Source organism: Heterodontus francisci, unplaced genomic scaffold, assembly GCF_036365525.1.
Source record: "Heterodontus francisci isolate sHetFra1 unplaced genomic scaffold, sHetFra1.hap1 HAP1_SCAFFOLD_74, whole genome shotgun sequence".
NCBI classification, from domain to species: Eukaryota; Metazoa; Chordata; class Chondrichthyes; order Heterodontiformes; family Heterodontidae; genus Heterodontus; species Heterodontus francisci.
Window position 1 is genome coordinate 4,880,334 of NW_027140442.1, and position 19,012 is coordinate 4,899,345.

Consider the following 19,012-nt stretch of genomic DNA (forward strand, 5'->3'; position numbering starts at 1 on the left):
AGAATTTTCTCACTCAGTGACCACAGACTGCAAGGGAAAATGCTGCTGGATAGCGGTGCAAAGGAAGCTCGACGTCTTTACACTGTTCGGTGATGTTCCCTGAGTCGGCAGAGCTGGTGGGTGGAGGCTGCAGTTTAAGGCTCTGGGCCGGTAACTGAGCCTCTTCAACAGGAATGCATGGCAATTTACCAAGCTATTAACAATTTAGTGAAGGTGCATCAAAAGGGCGGCACAGTGGCGCAGTGGTTAGCACCGCACCCTCACAGCTCCAGCAATCCGGGTTCAATTCTGGGTACTGTCTGTGTGGAGTTTGCTAGTTCTCCCTGTGTCTGCGTGGATTTCCTCCGGGTGCTTCGGTTTCTTCCCACAGCCAAAAGACTTGCAGGTTGATAGGCAGAAGGGCCTGTTTCAGTGCTGTATATCTAAATAAACAACAGTTTTCACAGATTCACCATCTGTAAGCAAGGGGAAGGTCAGTTTTGGCTGTGAAAAGCATTGTGGTACTGGAGAGCGATACTGACTCGCGATATTGGCAATCTGGAGGCTGACCAATCTTGGCGATCACAACAGAAGTATTCAGGATGAGCATCCACTCCGAATGGCAACATAGTTATACAAAGTAAAAAGAATGGAGACCTTGAGCAGTGAGTGCAGCAATTTACAATTGGTGTCAGCCACTCCTGTTTTGAGGTCTCTTTGAGAGTGACAAGAATCATGAGGCTGGAAGAGAGTGTGGATGAACAGGGCGCACAGTCGCACGCAAGCAGCTTCTTGAGTGAAGAAGGTGCTACCCACCAGAGAGGGTTTACCATCAGAGGCTCTGATTCCTGCAAATGATAGAGCAGCAGTGTCACTGAAGATTGTGCCTCTCCAGGGAGGCGGTCACTGAGCTGTGCACTGTGATGGAGGAGGATCTGAACCAATGAGTGGGGGCATCCATCCTGCAATTACATTTTCATCTTTTGTGACATTTAAGACTGTGAGCTTAATGTTAGGCACTGCACTCACCTTGCCATACTACATCCGGGCATTGATCCTGTTCCTGCACTGAAGCCTCTTACATGGGACCACCTCACGTCTGCTCACCTCCATATCAGTCTCCTGCCAGGCCCTCTCTGCCTGCCTAGCCGGCCTCCTTCAGCCATCCCAATGGGAAATGCACTTCCCTCCTTGACCTTGCAGCCTGGAGGATCACTTCCAGGGTGGCATGAGAAAACCTGAGCGCCACACTTGATCTGAGTGCTGCCATCGAACAAACACACCAGTTGTCAGTCCTCCCATCCAATGTCCTACAGTGCTCCTGTCTTTCAATCGATTGCTGGATGCGTTTAGAATAGCATGGGCCTATAGAGACTCAACTACCGTGACACGACATGGTCCTACCATTCTCCAGCCTCTAATCTCACTACAGCTGAACATCACAGTCAAACCTGGCAGGCCCCGGTAGATTGACGTCTAATGATATCATTCTAAATATTCAGTTTTACCATGTGATTTTTATGAAAATCATTATTTCCTCTCAGGTCTGCTTCAGGGTGATTATGATGATGTTCAGACTGGAGCCATTGACACTCAGGATGGTCACTTGTTGCTGGACAGTGGTCCTGATGATCTCTTCACACTGACAAGTGCCAGCGGTGATCTCTCCACTCTCGGTGAGTTAAACTCCCACAGTCACCAGCTCTCTGTCACTACTTTGACTTTCATTCCAATCGGTGTTTTCATAGACCGCTGGTTGATTTAAATTCATGTTGTGATGAAAGGAAATTTATCTAATTAATGCTTGACTTAATTTAAAAAATACTTCCTGATGTTATTCCTTTTGTAATATCTCTCTTATTAATACTCCCACTGGAAATCCTTCAAGTGCTCAATCTGACCACCCTGATTCAGGCTCAGAAGATCCACTTCATCTGCTATCATCCAGCGGGAAAATAACAACACGGTGAATGGAGCTGAAAAACATTCAAATACCAGTCCCCACCACCTCATTGACACTTATATAGATGACCCGAACTGAACTCGATTTCAGTTCCATCATTAATAAATAATCCTTCTCCCCACAGTATACAGCTCTCAGACCCGCACTGAACCAGCTTTACTGGTTCCCTCCAATCTTGAAGACAATGAGGATGTTCACTGTGATAGGTACACAATAGCAGACATTCCACCAACGATGGGCAGTGACTGTCTGGTTAAACATTTTATGTCTACATCAACCCAGTAAGAGCAATGCTGTATGATTTGTTCCATGTGTACAGTCCCGGCTGGTTCTGATAGTAATGTGATAATCAGTGGTGTTTTCAGCAGTCAGTGATTCTAAAGTATCAGAGAGAACATTCTGTGCACTTAATCTTGAAATAGGAGGCTTATAGAAACAAGAATATTCCTAGGAGATCATATACTGTATTTGATGTGTCTGTTTGATGGTTTGCATTGTCGTAACCCTCTCAAGTCGTGTCTGCTGTCCTTTCAGCTAAAAGTCAGCCTCAAATCCTACAAATGATGTCTGAAGGTGGACCACAGACTGGTGGAAAATATTCTGTGTAAATATTCTGAGAGAATGGCATGAACTTTTCCCACAGTGTGAACATGCTGAATGTGCTTCACTTCACGATTTAAACATTACTTTATCTTCATCAATCACCAGATTACTTGGTGTTGAAATAACTAGATTTGGCTTTTCTCCACATTTTGTCTGAAAGTGTGTGTGTTCCGTTTAATTAAAATACAAAAGAGAATTGATTTCGGATCATTTCTCTGTCTGTACAAATACTGAGATATGTTACTCCGCATGTAATTACCAACATTGCCACAGAGATTAAAATCATTGCTTATTCAAAAAGAGTTTATACGAAGTTCGTTCTGTAACCGCTTCTTATATTCATATCTTATTAAAGAAGGTTTAGAATACGTCAGGCCACAAATAAATGGTCTGTCTCTTTTATCTGCATTTATTGTAACTGTTTCCTGCACCGCGATATACTCGATGTGGACAAATTACTACAGTTTATAGTGTAAGTGTTGATGTGCAATGGAAATAACATAAAATTAAAAAACATTTATTTCCTGTTTTAATTGGAATGTGTGCCTTTGTCAATATTAATTCCTATATTATGGTTCAAGTGCTAAATATGCACCAATTCCGAGAGACAATACAATGTGGTTTTACTGTGCTACACTCCCCTCGCGCATGGCGGGTCAGTCGGAGAATCTGATCAGAAATTAATGTGTTTTTGCACTTTAATGATTAATATTTCAGTTAGTCATCACTGGAGTGCAATTGTTACTCAGTCAGGGGAAGACTACACCGTGCACTACTCTCCAGCAGATTGTGAGTTTTCTGATTGGGAGGCTTACCGAAACACCCGTATCCACCAGCAGAGGGCAACATTACTGGAATTGAAAACATATAATGCTGGAAACACTTCACAGGTCAGGTACCATCTGTGGAGAGAGACAGAGAACTAGGTTTGCATGTTCATGCGATTTCTTCAGAAATAGAACATTGAACATAGAACAGAGAACAGTGCAGCACGGTACAGGCCCTTCGGCCCACGATGTTGTGCCGAACCTTTAACCTACTCCAGAATCAAACTGCCTACATACCCTTCATACTACGATCATCCATGTACCTATCTAAGAGTCGCTTAAATGCCCCGAACGTATCTGATTCTACTATCACCGCTGGCTATGCATTCCACGCACCCATCATTCTCTGTGTAAGGAACCTACCTCTGAAATCTCCCCGAAACCTTCCTCCAATCACCTTAAAATTATGCCCCCTGGTGATTGCCCTTTCCGCCCTGGAAATAAGTCTCTGGCTATCCACTCTATCTATGCCTCTCATCATCTTGTAACACTCTATCAAGTCACCTCTCATCCTTCTTCGCTCCAATGAGAAAAACCCTAGCTCGCTCAACCTTTCTTCGTTAAACATGCCCTCCAGTCCAGGCAGCATCCTGCTAAATCTCCTCTGCACCCTGTCTAAAGCTTCCACATCCTTCCTATAATGAGGCGACCATAACTGAACACAATATTCCAAGTGTGGTCTAACAAGGGCTTTATAGAGCATAACCTCGCAGCTCTTAAACTCAATCCCCCTGTTAATGAAAGTCAACACACCATACTCTTTCTTAACAACCCTATCAACTTGGGTGGCAACGTTGACTGATCTATGGACACGGACCCCAAGATCCCTCTGTTCCTCCACACTACCAAGAATCTTGTCTTTTAGCCCGTATTCTGCATTCAAATTCGACCTTCCAAAATGAATCACTTCACACTTTTTCAGGCTGAACTCCATCTGCACTTCTCAGCCCAACTCTGCATCCTGGTGAATGTCCCGTTGCAACCTACAACAGCCTTTTACACTATCCAAAACTCCAGTAATCTTCGTATCATCGGCAAACTTGCTAACCCAGCCTTTCACTTCCTCATCCAAGTCATTTATAAAAATCACAAAGAGCAGAGGTCCCAGAGCAAATCCCTGCGGAACACCAATGGTCACCGAGCTCCAGGCTGAATACTTTCCATCTTCTACCACCCTCTGTCTTCTATGGGCCAGCCAATTCTGTATCCAGACAGCCAACTTTCCCCGAATCCCATGCCTCCTTACTTTCTGAATGAGCCTACCACGGGGAGCCTTATCAAACGCCTTACTAAAATCCATACACAACACATCCACTGCTCTTCCTTCATCAACGTGTTTTGTCACATCTTCAAAGAATTCAATAAGGCTTGTGAGCAATGACCTGCCCCTCACAAAGCCAAGCTGACTGTCACTAATCTAACTATGCATTTCCAAATAATCATAAATCCTGTCTCTCGGAATCCTCTCCAATAATTTGCCCACTACCGATGTAAGACGTTAAATATTTAATGATAGAGATTAACTACTTTTAACAAATACAGAACCAGGGAAAATGAGGCTTGGAGAGAGTAAAAGAGTTAAGTTTTATGTTAATATGGAAGCAGGTGCGATTAAATGAAACCTGTCCCCTTTACTCTCTCTGATCTATGTCCCTGTGATCTGCAACACTTAATTCCCTCAACCCTGACGCAGCACCGTGGGTCAGAGTGCCATTCAAGTGAGGGCAGAAAAGAAATGTAATAGCAATAGAGAATCGCATAGTTTGGGGAATAGATACTGTTCTTTGCAGCAAAGACAGGGAGTCCGGAAGGCTGTGTTGCCTACCTGGTGCCAAGGTTAACGAGATCTCTTCTGGGCAAGAGAGGAACTTGAAGTGGGAGTGGAAGGTTCCAGTTGTCGTGGTCCACGTAGGTACCAATGACATAGGTAGGACTTGGAAAGAGGTTCTGCTGAGGGACGATAGCAGCTCGGGGCTAAATTAAAAAGCAGAACCACAAAGGTAATAATCTCGGCATTACGACCTCAGCAACGTGCAAATTGGCGTAGGGTAAATAAGATTGGGGAGGTAAATGCGTGGCTCAAGATTGGTGTGGGAGAAATTGATTCCGATTCATGGGGCACTGGCATCAGTACTGAGGAAGGAGAGAGGTGTTCCTTTGGGACGACCCTCATTTGAACCAAGCTGGGACCAGTGACCTGCCGAATAGTATAACTAGGGTTGTAGATAGGACTTTGAACTAATTAGAGGGGGGAGGGTACAATTGAAGGGAAGTTTATAAAAAATCAAAAGGAAACGCGAGATCAGAGATGCAGGGTAGTGAAGAGGCGAACAGTAATCAAAGTGTGACAGGAAGGGGCAGAAAATATAAGCAGAATAATGCAGCAGAAATTAGAACCAAAATGAATAACAATGGTAAAAAGTCTAAGATAAGTTCTTTATCTGAATGGACGCAGCATTTATAACAAGATAGCTGATTTGACCGCACAAATAGAAATAAATGAATATGATTTGATAGCAACTACAGAGACAAGGTTGCAGAATGACCAAGACTGGGAACAGGAAACTCAATGCATCTGATATTCTGGATAAAAAAGGCAAAAAGGGAAAGGAGGTGAGATGGCTTTGTTCATAAATCAATGCGATGTGTTGGGCTGATTGATGCTTATTCGCACTACACAAGCTCCGCATGGCGATCAGTATCCTGGGCTGGTAACCCATATTCACACTGTACCAGCTCGGCATAGTGATCAGTATCCTGGGCTGGTTGACCCATATACACACTGTACCAGCTCGGCATGGCGATCTGTAAACTGGGTTGGTTGACCTATTTCGGACTGAACTGGCTGGACATGGAAATCAGTATCCTAGGCTGGGTGTCCCATATACACACTGTACCAGCTCGGCATGGTGATTCGTGTCCTGGGCTGGTAACCCATATTCACACTGTACCAGCTCAGCATAGTGATCAGTATCCTGGGCTGGTTGACCCATATGCACACTGTACCAGCTCGGCATGGCAATCTGTAAACTGGGTTGGTTGACCTATTTCGGACTGAACTGGCTGGACATGGAAATCAGTATCCTGGGCTGGGTGTCCCATATACACACTGTACCAGCTCGGCATGGTGATTCGTGTCCTGGGCTGGGAGACCCATGTTCTCACTGTAGCAGTTCGGCATGGCGATCAGTATCCTGGGATTGTTGACCTATATTCACACTGTACCAGCTCGGCATGGTGATCAGTGCGCTCGGCTGGTTAACCCGTATTCACACTGTACCAGCTCAGCATGGCAATATATAAACTGGGTTGGTTGACCCATATTCGGACTGTACCAGCTCAGCATGGCGATCGGTATCCTGGGCTGGTTGACCCATGTTCACACTGTACCAGCTCGGCATGTTGTTCAGTATCCGGGGCTGTTTGACCCATATTCACAGTGTACCAGCTCGGCATAGTGATCAGTATCCGGGGCTGGCTGACCCATATTCACACTGTACCAGCTGATCATGGTGATCAGAATCCGGGGCTGGTTGACCCATATTCACACTGTACCAGATCGGCATGGTGATCAGTATCCGGGGCTGGTTGACCCATATTCACACTGTACCAGATCGGCATGGTGATCAGTATCCGGGGCTGGTTGACCCATATTCACACTGTACCAGCTCGGCATGGTGATCAGTATCCGGGGCTGGTTGACCCATATTCACACTGTACCAGCTCGGCATGCCAATCAACATCCTAGGCTGGTTGACCCATATTCACACTACCAGCTCGACATGGTGATCACCTCCGCTCGGTCCGTAAGCATGATGCCGAGCTACCGGTTTCTGGCCATTTCAACACACCACCCCCTGCTTTCATGCTCACATCTCTGTCCTCAGATGGCTGCAGTGTTCCAGCGAACATCAACACAAGCTCATGGAACAACATCTCATTTAGCGATTAAGCACACAACAGCCTGCGGGACTGAACATTGAGTTCAATCATTTCAGAGCATGACCACCACCCAGCCCCCCCACCACACTTTTTGTGTTTAGATATTTTTTCTTATTTTTCTTTTTTCCTTCTTTATTTGGTTATTTATTTTAGATTTTTCAGTTTCTTTCCTGTGCTTACCTACTTTTTAATTTCTTTAATGTTGGTGCTTTTAGTACTTTCTGCTTTGCATTCAATTCTCACCCTCTCTGTCCTCATGCTTTGTCTTTCGTTAACATAGCGTTTGCCTTTGTTCCATGACAATATCGTCTGTTATTCTCTGACCCTGTCCTATCAACACCTTCTCCTTTGTTATCTCTTGCCCTACCCCCTCTTTACTTGTTTGAAACCTTTTACATTTCTAATATCTGCCAGTTCTGAAGAAGGGTCACTGACCTGAAACGTAAACTCTTCATTTCTCTCCACAGATGCTGTCAGACCTGCTGAGTATTTGCAGCATTTCATGTTATTATTTCAGATTTCCAGCATCTGCTTTATTTTGCTTTTATTTTAGTGTTTAATTCACTGCCACATCTCTTCCAGGAATGCCGACCTTGACGATGTTCTGCTCTTCTCTCCAAAGGGATTTTCGTTTGTCTCTTTTACCTTGTTCACCTTCATTGCTTTCTATTTCCGTCCTGCTGTTGATAAAGTGTCTGCCAAAACATGTTTCACAGCCACATCTCCTTCCTCAGTACCTGTCTCCGGCTCCGACTTCATCCACGTGGATTCCAACTGAGGTTTCATCCTTCGTTTTTTGAATCCATCAGCATCTCTGGGAAATACAACATTCCTCGGACAGCTGTCCTTGCCGCAACCTGAGATCCACACTCAGTGCCGTGCACCATCACATGGACACAGTGGACCTCTCTCTCCAGAAGCTCCGCCTCACCTTATCTCACAGCTGTTTTACTCCACAGTTTCATTTCATCCTTCGTCTTACCCGATGCCTTAACAAAAATAACTTTATCTTCCTTTCATGTGCTAAGGAACGCAAGTTACAGCAGCTGATGGGGACGAATGTCCCTGCAGATCCTCCTTTCCTTTCACTTCTCCTTGACCCCACTCCTTCTGATCTGAACCCTTGCCATGTATTCACTATACCCTGACCTTCCCGTCTCTGGCGCTGAACTTTCAGTACTCAGCAAAGGACTCAGTTTAATCACCTTACACCCCCACCGCAATGAATTCCATGCTTCACTTGACATTGAGCTCTTCTTCCATTGCCTTCACCTCCGTGCTCACTTCTTTGACCAGGAATCCTCCCCCCCCCACCCCACCGAGCAGATCCATTCACCCGCCTTCAGCATGCTCCTTCTACCTAGACCCTTCCCTCTGGCCTCTTACCTGCTCTTTATATTTCATTGAAAACTGTCAGCGAGACATCGGCCATCTTAATTTCTCTGCCTCCCTCACTCATTCTAACCTGCCCCTGCTCTGAATTTGCTGCTCTCCGTTCACTCAGGTCTCACCCCGACATTGTCACCAAACCTGCAGATAAAGGTGGAGCTGTTCTTGTCCAGTGGACCGACCTCTACCTTGCAGAGACTCAGCGCCAACTTCCAGACACTTCTTCCTATTTCCCCCGGACCATGACCCCACCACGGAACATTAAGCTACTATCCACAGGACTATCACTGACCTCATCTCCGCTGGAAATCCTCCCTCTACAGCCTCCAACATAGACATTTTAATATAGAGTGTAAAACATGCCAGCAAATTGTTAAACAACATGCAGTCACCATGACACAGCATATAATCTGGTTAATTCTCAAATGGGCAAGACAACTAATATAGAGCATAAATTGTTCCAGTTACTTGTTAGATTAAATGCCATTACTAATACACAGGCTATAACATTCTGATTAATTGTTAAATTAGGCATGATAACTCATATAGAGTGTAAAATATTCCAGTTGGTTGTTAGATGAGATGCTATCACTAGCGGTGGAATGATACACCGCACCAAACAACATGAAAAAAGGAAAGAAGGTACCAGCCCTTCGCTTTGCAAGCTGGAACGTCAGAACTATGTGTCCTGGCCGTTCGGAAGACCTTACACATTTCAACGATTCTCGGAAGACCGCCATCATTAACAACGAGCTCAGTAGATTCAATGTGGACATTGCAGCACTTCAGGAGACTCGCCTCCCCGCGAGTGGCTCTCCAGCAGAGCAAGACTACACCTTCTTCTGGCAGGACAGGGATCCTGAAGAACCAAGACAGCATGGAGTGGGCTTCGCCATCAGAAACTCCTTGCTCAGCATGATAGAGCCTCCCTCAAATGGCTCGGAACGCATACTGTCCATCCGACTGCTCACCACCTCTGGTCCAGTACACCTACTCAGCATCTATGCTCCAACACTCTGTTCCTCACAAATGAAGCTAAAGACCAGTTCTATGAACAACTCCATAACATCATTAGCAGCATCCCCAACACCGAACACCTATTCCTGCTGGGGGACTTCAACGCCAGGGTTGGGGCCGACCATGACTCATGGCCCTCCTGCCTTGGGCGCTATGGCGTTGGAAGGATGAATGAGAACGGGCAGAGACTGCTTGAGTTGTGTACCTATCATAACCTCTGCATCACCAACTCGTTCTTTCACACTAAACCCTGTCACCAGGTTTCATGGAGGCACCCAAGATCGCGTCGTTGGCACCAGCTAGACCTCATTGTCACAAGGCGAGCCGCCTTAAACAGTGTTCAAATCACACGCAGCTTCCACAGTGCGGACTGCCACACCGACCACTCCCTGGTGTGCAGCAAGGTTAGACTCAGACCAAAGAAGTTGCATCATTCCAAGCAGAAGGGCCACCCGCGCATCAACACGAGCAGAATTTCTCACCCACAGCTGTTACAAAAAATTCTAAATTCACTTGTAACAGCCCTTCAAAAGACTCCCACAGGGGATGCTGAGACCAAGTGGGCCCACATCAGAGACGCCATCTATGAGTCAGCTTTGACCACCTACGGCAAAAGTGCGAATAGAAATGCAGACTGGTTTAAATCTCATAATGAAGAGCTGGAACCTGTCATAGCCGCTAAGCGCATTGCACTGTTGAACTACAAGAAAGCCCCCAGCGATTAAACATCCGCAGCACTGCACAAAGAACAGCTAGGCGTTGCGCAAACGACTACTGGCAACACCTATGCAGTCATATTCAGCGGGCCTCAAACACCGGAAACATCAGAGGACTGTATGATGGCATGAAGAGAGCTCTTGGGCCAACCATCAAGAAGATCGCCCCCCTCAAATCTAAATCGGGGGACATAATCACTGACCAACGCAAACAGATGGACCGCTGGGTTGAGCACTACCTGGAACTGTACTCCAGAGAGAATGCTGTCACTGAGACTGCCCTCAATGCAGCCCAGCCTCTACCAGTCATGGATGAGCTGGACATACAGCCAACCAAATCGGAACTCAGTGATGCCATTGATTCCCTAGCCAGCGGAAAAGCCCCTGGGAAGGACAGCATTGCCCCTGAAATAATCAAGAGTGCCAAGCCTGCTCTACACTCAGCACTACATGAACTGCTATGCCTGTGCTGGAACGAGGGAGCAGTACCCCAAGACATGCGTGATGCCAACATCATCACCCTCTATAAAAACAAAGGTGACCGCGGTGACTGCAACAACTACCGTGGAATCTCCCTGCTCAGCATAGTGGGGAAAGTCTTTGCTCGAGTCGCTCTGAACAGGCTCCAGAAGCTGGACGCTCGCGTCTACCCTGAGGCACAGTGTGGCTTTCGTGCAGAGAGATCGACCATTGACATGCTGTTCTCCCTTCGTCAGATACAGGAGAAATGCCGTGAACAACAGATGCCCCTCTACATTGCTTTCATTGATCTCACCAAAGCCTTTGACCTCGTCAGCAGACGTGGTCTCTTCAGACTACTAGAAAAGATCGGATGTCCACCAAAGCTACTAAGTATCATCACCTCATTCCATGACAATATGAAAGGCACAATTCAACATGGTGGCTCCTCATCAGAGCCCTTTCCTATCCTGTGTGGTGTGAAACAGGGCTGTGTTCTCGCACCCACACTTTTTGGGATTTTCTTCTCCCTGCTGCTTTCACATGCGTTCAAATCCTCTGAAGAAGGAATTTTCCTCCACACAAGATCAGGGGGCAGGTTGTTCAACCTTGCCCGTCTAAGAGCGAAGTCCAAAGTACGGAAAGTCCTCATCAGAGAACTCCTATTTGCTGACGATGCTGCTTTAACATCTCACACTGAAGAGTGCCTGCAGAGTCTCATCGACAGGTTTGCGTCTGCCTGCAATGAATTTGGCCTAACCATCAACCTCAAGAAAACGAACATCATGGGACAGGACGTCAGAAATGCTCCATCCATCAATATTGGCGACCACGCTCTGGAAGTAGTTCAAGAGTTCACCTACCTAGGCTCAACTATCACCAGTAACCTGTCTCTAGATGCAGAAATCAACAAGCGCATGGGTAAGGCTTCCACTGCTATGTCCAGACTGGCCAAGAGAGTGTGGGAAAATGGCGCACTGACACGGAACACAAAAGTCCGAGTGTATCAGGCCTGTGTCCTCAGTACCTTGCTCTACGGCAGCGAGGCCTGGACAACGTATGCCAGCCAAGAGCGACGTATCAATTCATTCCATCTTCGCTGCCTTCGGAGAATACTTGGCATCAGGTGGCAGGACTATATCTCCAACACAGAAGTCCTTGAAGCGGCCAACACCCCCAGCTTATACACACTACTGAGTCAGCGGCGCTTGAGATGGCTTGGCCATGTGAACCGCATGGAAGATGGCAGGATCCCCAAATACACATTGTACAGCGAACTCGCCACTGGTATCAGACCCACCGGCCGTCCATGTCTCCGCTATAAAGACGTTTGCAAACGCGACATGAAATCGTGTGACATTGATCACAAGTCGTGGGAGTCAGTTGCCAGCATTCGCCAGAGCTGGCGGGCAGCCATAAAGACAGGGCTAAATTGTGGCGAGTCGAAGAGACTTAGTAGTTGGCAGGAAAAAAGACAGAGGCGCAAGGGGAGAGCCAACTGTGCAACAGCCCCGGCAACCAAATTTCTCTGCAGCACCTGTGGAAGAGCCTGTCACTCCAGAATTGGCCTTTATAGCCACTCCAGGCGCTGCTTCACAAACCACTGACCACCTCCAGGCGCGTATCCATTGTCTCTCGAGATAAGGAGGCCCAAAAGAAAAGAACTAATACACAGGATATAATATTCTGATTAATTGTTCAAATAGGCATTATAACTCATATAGGGTGTAAGATATTCCAGTTAATTGTTAGATTAGATGCCATCACTAATACACAGGGTATAATATTCTGATGAATTGTTAAATTAGGCATTATAACTCATATAGAGTGTAAAATATTCCAGTTATTTGTTAGAATAGATGCCATCACTAATATACAGGATATAATATTCTGGTTAATTGTTAAATTGGCCAAGATAACTAATGGAGTGTAAAACCTTCCAGCTAGTTGTCAAATTCAATGTCATCCCAAATACACATGGGGTGATATTCTGGATCAGTGTTAAATAATGCATGACTAATTTGGAGCGCAAAACGTCGCAGCTAATTGTTAAATTCGATGTCATCCCGAAGACAGAGGGTGAAAATCCTTGTCATTTGTGAAATGAGGAAAGTTAACTGATATAGAGAATGAATTGTTCCAGTTCATTTTTAGATTGGACGCCATCCCGAATACACAGGGTGTAATATTGTGGTGAACTGTTAAATTAAGCATGATTAACAAATATAAAGTGTAAAATGTTCCAGTTAACTGTTAAATTAGATATCATCCCGAACACACAAGTTGTAATATTCTGCTTAATGGCTAAATTACACATAATGACGAGTGTAGAGTGCTTACAATTCTAATATATTGTCAAGTTTAATGTCATTCCTGATACATAGGGGATGATATTCTTGTTAATTGTTAAATTATACATGACAACTAATAGAATGTGTAAAACGTTGCAGTTAATTGTTAAATTTGATGTCATCCCTGAGACACAGTATAAAATATTCTGATTACTTTTTAAATTGGACAAGACAACTAATACAGAGTGTAAAACGTTTCAGTTAATTGTAAAATTGGATGTCATCAATAATACACAGAGAATAATATTCTGGTTAAGTGTTAAATTAGGCATCATATCTAATACAGACTGTAAAACGTTCCAGTTAATTGTAAAATTGGATGTCATCAATAATACACAGAGAATAATATTCTGGTTAAGTGTTAAATTAGGCATCATATCTAATACAGACTGTAAAACGTTCCAGTTAATTGTTAAATTGGATGTCATTAATAATGCACTGGGGATAATATTCTGGTTAATTGTTCAATTTGGCATAATATCTAATGCAGAGTGTCAAATGTGCCAGTTAATTGTTAAATTAGATTTTTCTTCGGCCGATGAAGGCAAGCATGCCATACACCGTCTTCTCCATCCTGTCTCCTTCTGTTGCCACTTTCAGGAAGCTATGTACTTGCACCCTAAGGTCTCTCTGCTCAAGAACACTCCCCAGGGCCCTGCATTCACTGTATATGTCCTGTCCTGGTTTAACTTCTCAGAATGCATCATCGAGAGACGGAGAGATACGTGGAGAGAGACACAGAAAGAGATAAAGGGTGACACACAGACAGAGAGAGACATGGACAGAGGCGTGGAGAGAGATAAAGAGGTAGAGAGAGACACGGAGTGCGAGAGAGAGGCAAACAGACAGACAGGCAGAGAGACGCGGAGAGAGACAAAGAGAGAGACAGATCCAGAGATACAGAAAGTGGCAGACAGACAGATAGACATAGAAAGGCAGTAAGGGTGTGACAGAGGGAGTGAGAACGGGAGGAGAGAGAAACAGAATGACTGAAAGAGGGAGACGAACAGGGTGACTGACAGAGAGTGAGAGGAAATTGAACGAGACAGAGAGAATCAGAGAGAGCGTGGGTGGCAGAGAGAGAACGAGGGACAGTGGGACGTTGAGAAAGGTTGATAGAGAGACACAGTGTGAGCAGTGGAAAGAGAGAGAGAGAGACAGAGAGATGGAGCAGGGTGCAAAAAGATAGATGAAGAGAGGGATACGGAGCGGCATGCAAAAAGATAGAGATGAAGAGATCTGTGGCATTTGTACTGATGCGTCATTGTAGCATCTACTCCAGGACGCTGATGGGATGCAAGTGTCCCCGCCTGTCATCTGGTTTACCCGTTAGTTTGGGTAACCTTCTCCTGAAAGAGGGATGTCAGTAACTGCGTGTCGGTGTGGCTGGGTAACGTGCCTGCCTTGGTTGAATAGCTGTAGGTTTGCTGAGTTGTGTCGAGGTACGTGTGCTGCTGTCAGTATTGGAGTGTGTGTGTGCGTGACGTTTCGTATAAAGAAGTTAGGGGTGAGTCCTGAGTGTCAGGGAGTTCTGTTGGCTGAGTAATGGGTGTGCCGTACATTGAGCAGTGTGAGAGCTGGCTGCTCTGCTGCCTCGGACGTGTGATGTGCAGATGAATTCCCTACCTTGACCACCCAACTGAGGTCAGGAAGGTTTTACCGGCACTGCTGCCATTGTCTGAGAACCACACTCTGGACATTGTCTGCCCTTGTCACTCTCTGTCATTCCATTGTAAGGTTCTGCCTCAAGGATTCCCGACTCCTGTCAGATTCATGAAGCCTCCCCAGGTCTCCAGTTGTGTCACGAGTGCCTGCAGGACTTTGTCACTGAACCCTATCCCTGGTGAACAGGGACATCTCGCTTCAGACTGAGTCTTTCACAGTGATTATCCAGCAGCCTACAATTTATTACTGCTTGGACTATATGTTTTTTTCAGGATGTCTGTCAGTCTTCTGCAGTGTGCAGTTACAGCGAGTAATGCAGCATCTACACCGGGCCACGATACTGTCATAGAAATGAGGCGGGTGAGCAATATCTAACCTTACAGATGGAATCACCACCAAAAAGCCGGACAGACCAGCTTCCAGAACACTGTGCTTTGTTTAATTCAATCATTGGACGTGAGTGTTGCTGTCGAGACCAGTATTTATTACCCAGCCCTAATAACCCCTGAGAAGGTTTTGGGGAGCCACCTTCTTGAATATAACTGAGTGGCTTGATCGGCCATTTCCGAGGGCAGTTAAGAGACTACCACACTTGCCCTGGTCTGGAGTCACATCTAGGCCAGACCGGGTAAGGACAGCAGATTTCCTTCCTGAAAGGACATTATGAAACAGCAAGGTTTTTTTTTGACAACAATCTGATAGTTTTATTGTCGCTTTTAGTCAGATAAATATTTCATTCCAGATATATCTGAAGAACTGAAATTAAAGTCCTCAACTATTGCGATGGGATTTGAATCTAAATCTGCAGATCTTGAGTCGAGATCAGTAAATTACTAATCCAGTATCATAACCCTATGACACCATTCACAAACAGACAAAAAAAGACCTCAAACTGTTGGACACATTGATAGACACTGAAGTTTTTATCGACACAGAAAGCTGACAGACTAAGGGAGGCCTCACAGTGTTGGACACTGTGATATAAACTGAAGTGTTTCTAAACGTAGACAGCTGACAGACCAGGGCACAATCACGGCGCTGAATTTTATGTAGATGGCCGGACACCTGGTGGAGGGATTAAAAAGTCAGAGAAATCGGCACTTGGCCATTTGATGGCCCCCGTTGTGATTGTGTCAAGCCAATTAAAAGCTTGGCATCAGCATATGTGTCACTTGAAAGATGGGGATTAAGCTTCCAAGAGCTTCCGGCCAATCACAGGACTGCCATCTCATTAGTTTTTGCAGCATTACTTGGAGCAATGGCCACTGCTAGCACTGCAAAGGCTTGGGCCTTGGACTCAACGCTGGACACTCGGACCTCAGGTGAGTGAGGCAGGATCACCGGGACCTGTCCAGAAACTCCCAGCAGTGGCTGCATGGTGGAGGGTGAACGTTTAGGGCAGGAAAAAGGGTGTTCAGTGAGGTGCATGATTTTCCAGTAAGCGTCCGCAATGGGCAACAGATTGCCAAGGGAGGAGGGTCCTCCATGCCTGCAGGGAGGGCGCCTCATTTTATTGGGTAACCTGAGCACATGGCAGAAGCACCTGCCACCGTTGGTTAAACCCCGGTGGCGCAGAAGAGGCCCATAAGCGCCTGACAGTAGGCCGCCTAAAGGCCTCGATTGGCCTTCCTCAGCCTATCCCGCCCCATAAAATGACATTGCGAAGGGGAGCCGACAGGTGCTCCGCCCCCTGCTTTCCATCGGATTCCCACACCCGCCTTTGAACCCATCTCAGTGGGGCCCGTAAAATTCAGTACACAGTGTTGACACAATTACAGAGAAGTGTGAATAAACACAGAGAGCTGTGAAACTAGGCTCTGAAGCACTGCTGGTTCCAGGGTTACAGCAATTCTGGATGGAAGTGTGCAAGTGTGGGTTTGCGGAAAACATGCAGAGCGGGCACATCATGAGGTTAAACAGCCTCTAAAGCTGATTTTGATGCACAACTTGCCATTTTTGTCCTCACACGTCCAGCTAACGTTTCTCTTTTAACTGAACCTGCGTTCAGCTGCTCGAGGGATCCACCCAGCATCCAGCTAATCAGCGTTAGTTAAAGGGAAACCATCCAACTTCCAGGTCAGGTCCTCTTGATTTATTTTTCTGCTCACGAGTTAGTAGAAATTCTGTTTTGATTGTTGTTGGAGGAGTTTTACTAAAGATTTTGGATTTTGAAGGAAGTAGTGCTGGATCTTGAGGAGGAGGTGAGAGATGTTGAAAGGCCTGTCAGGAGCGAGACTGCTTCAGTAATGGGGGCTGCATCTGCAGCACCTCCTGGGGTGTCGCACGCTTTGAAAATGCTGCAGAGGCAGTAGCGAGGGGAAGCTGTTCACAGAGGGAGTAGAAGGAAGAGAGAGAGGAGGAGGAGGAGGCAGGGAGGAGGCATCCAGACTCTTTAGCTCAGGACTAGCTGTCCGTGAGCCGATACTGAGACTCCTGTTCCCCAAAGATGTCAACTCAACATCACAGTTGCTCCAATGATTGATGAGTTTGCTGTTAAGAGGGAGAGGGACTGGAGAAAGTTGCTGTCCTGTATGGTTAGTCTGCAGTCAGCCTCACAATCTGTGCTGCATGAGCTGATCCGTTTGGGAAGTCGTGAAATAATTTCCGGAAAAGGTCATTGAGGAATTCTATGTAGCTCCTGGTGGCCTCCTTCTGATATTTTTCAATCAAAAAAGCAGCATTGTCAGATCCAGTAAGTGGGAAGAGTCACTGCGGTGTGAAACTGCAAACCCTGCTGACCTCCTCACTCTTTCCATCCAGGTACAACAACAATCTCACCAGGTTGGAATGGATATGCCAGAGTAAGGTGGATCTGGAACCTCCGATTCCACATTATTTCAAGATCCCCAACATGCTGAATGCCTCAGCTGCACTGAATCACATTCCACCTTGGAGAGAGGTTAAATGCTGACCAGAAGTTCCTCTACTAAGAGTTAGATATTGATTGCCCTCAGATGTATTGAGTGCTTAGGTAGGCACGTCAGTATCTCAAATATTAGCACCTCATTCTGGTTCTGCATATTCCCGAGCAAATTGAGACACCATCTTTCGAACTTGTGATGTGTTCCAATTTTAACATTGTACATGCCTCTGACACACAGAAACTGGGCAACTGGAGAGGCAGAGAGAAAACAGTTGAACAACGTGTTCGCCAGAGTGTCTGTGAGCTGCAGCTGTGAAAGCAGTGGAGATTTTAGCAGCTCTCCAAAGAAGGAAGGCACGGTGACTGTCTGGCATTCTTGCATGGTGTAACCCCCCGCCCCTGACAGCTGTTTAACAATGCCCGTCAGACTAGGGCCAGCACATTTCACGATTGTCCTGACCAGCAGGACAAACCCCCTTGTGGGACCTGCAGATATCCACGATCAGTTCCCATTCTCCGCTTTCCACCATGTTATTAAGCGTGGCGTCATTATTTGTTTGAGTGAGCTGTTACTTTTGTGCATCTACACAGTTTACACTCACACTGAAACTTTCAGATGGTTGAACAGCAACTGTAAATTCTCACTGTTCTGATTGGCCAACCATTGAGCAGAGACATATTAACCCTAGAGCTTAGATGAATGAGGAAAGCACTAACCCACGGTGGGTAAAATGTAGTCACAGCCTTTTCTGACTTGGGGTGACTTGCCAGCTGCTGCAGCCCACATATTGTAGCCAAGGATTGAGAATTGAATCCTGTGTCAACTTCTCTTTGATGGGACAGGTTCCCTTGATCCCAAATGGTAATGTCCAGCAGCTCTCCCATTGCACTCACAGAACATTCTGTGTCCTCGGCCAGGTATCTCCAGACATCAGTGACATACTTGCCCAAAGGGACTGGATAAGTGTGCAGACAGGACGCAACCGTTTCTGACTGTGTGAGCGCAATATTGAGATACTCTGCAGAACTGAAAGTGTCACCTGCTTGTGAGGAACTGACTGCAATTGAACCCTCAGCATCTCAGGTATGTTTGAGACCTGGCCCCCAATTTCAACGGCACATCATTTAAAGATGGCTTGCATAAGTGCACTGGTTGCATTGGAAGAGCTGGGCTTTTGGTCAGAAAGGCCTTTGAAGAACATGAAGAGCAAGTTGTCAAGCTGGTCGCGTGGCTAACA

At 46.0% G+C, this 19,012-nt stretch overlaps 1 long non-coding RNA gene across 1 annotated transcript; it reads left to right on the forward strand.

Moving 5' to 3' along the window:
- The first annotated feature begins 1,569 nt into the window (after positions 1–1,569).
- On the forward strand, positions 1,570–2,831 carry LOC137359820 (uncharacterized). The gene is made up of 3 exons (XR_010971569.1): positions 1,570–1,655; positions 2,067–2,148; positions 2,477–2,831. It is a non-coding gene; the product is annotated as an uncharacterized lncRNA (long non-coding RNA).
- The last annotated feature ends 16,181 nt before the right edge of the window (positions 2,832–19,012 follow it).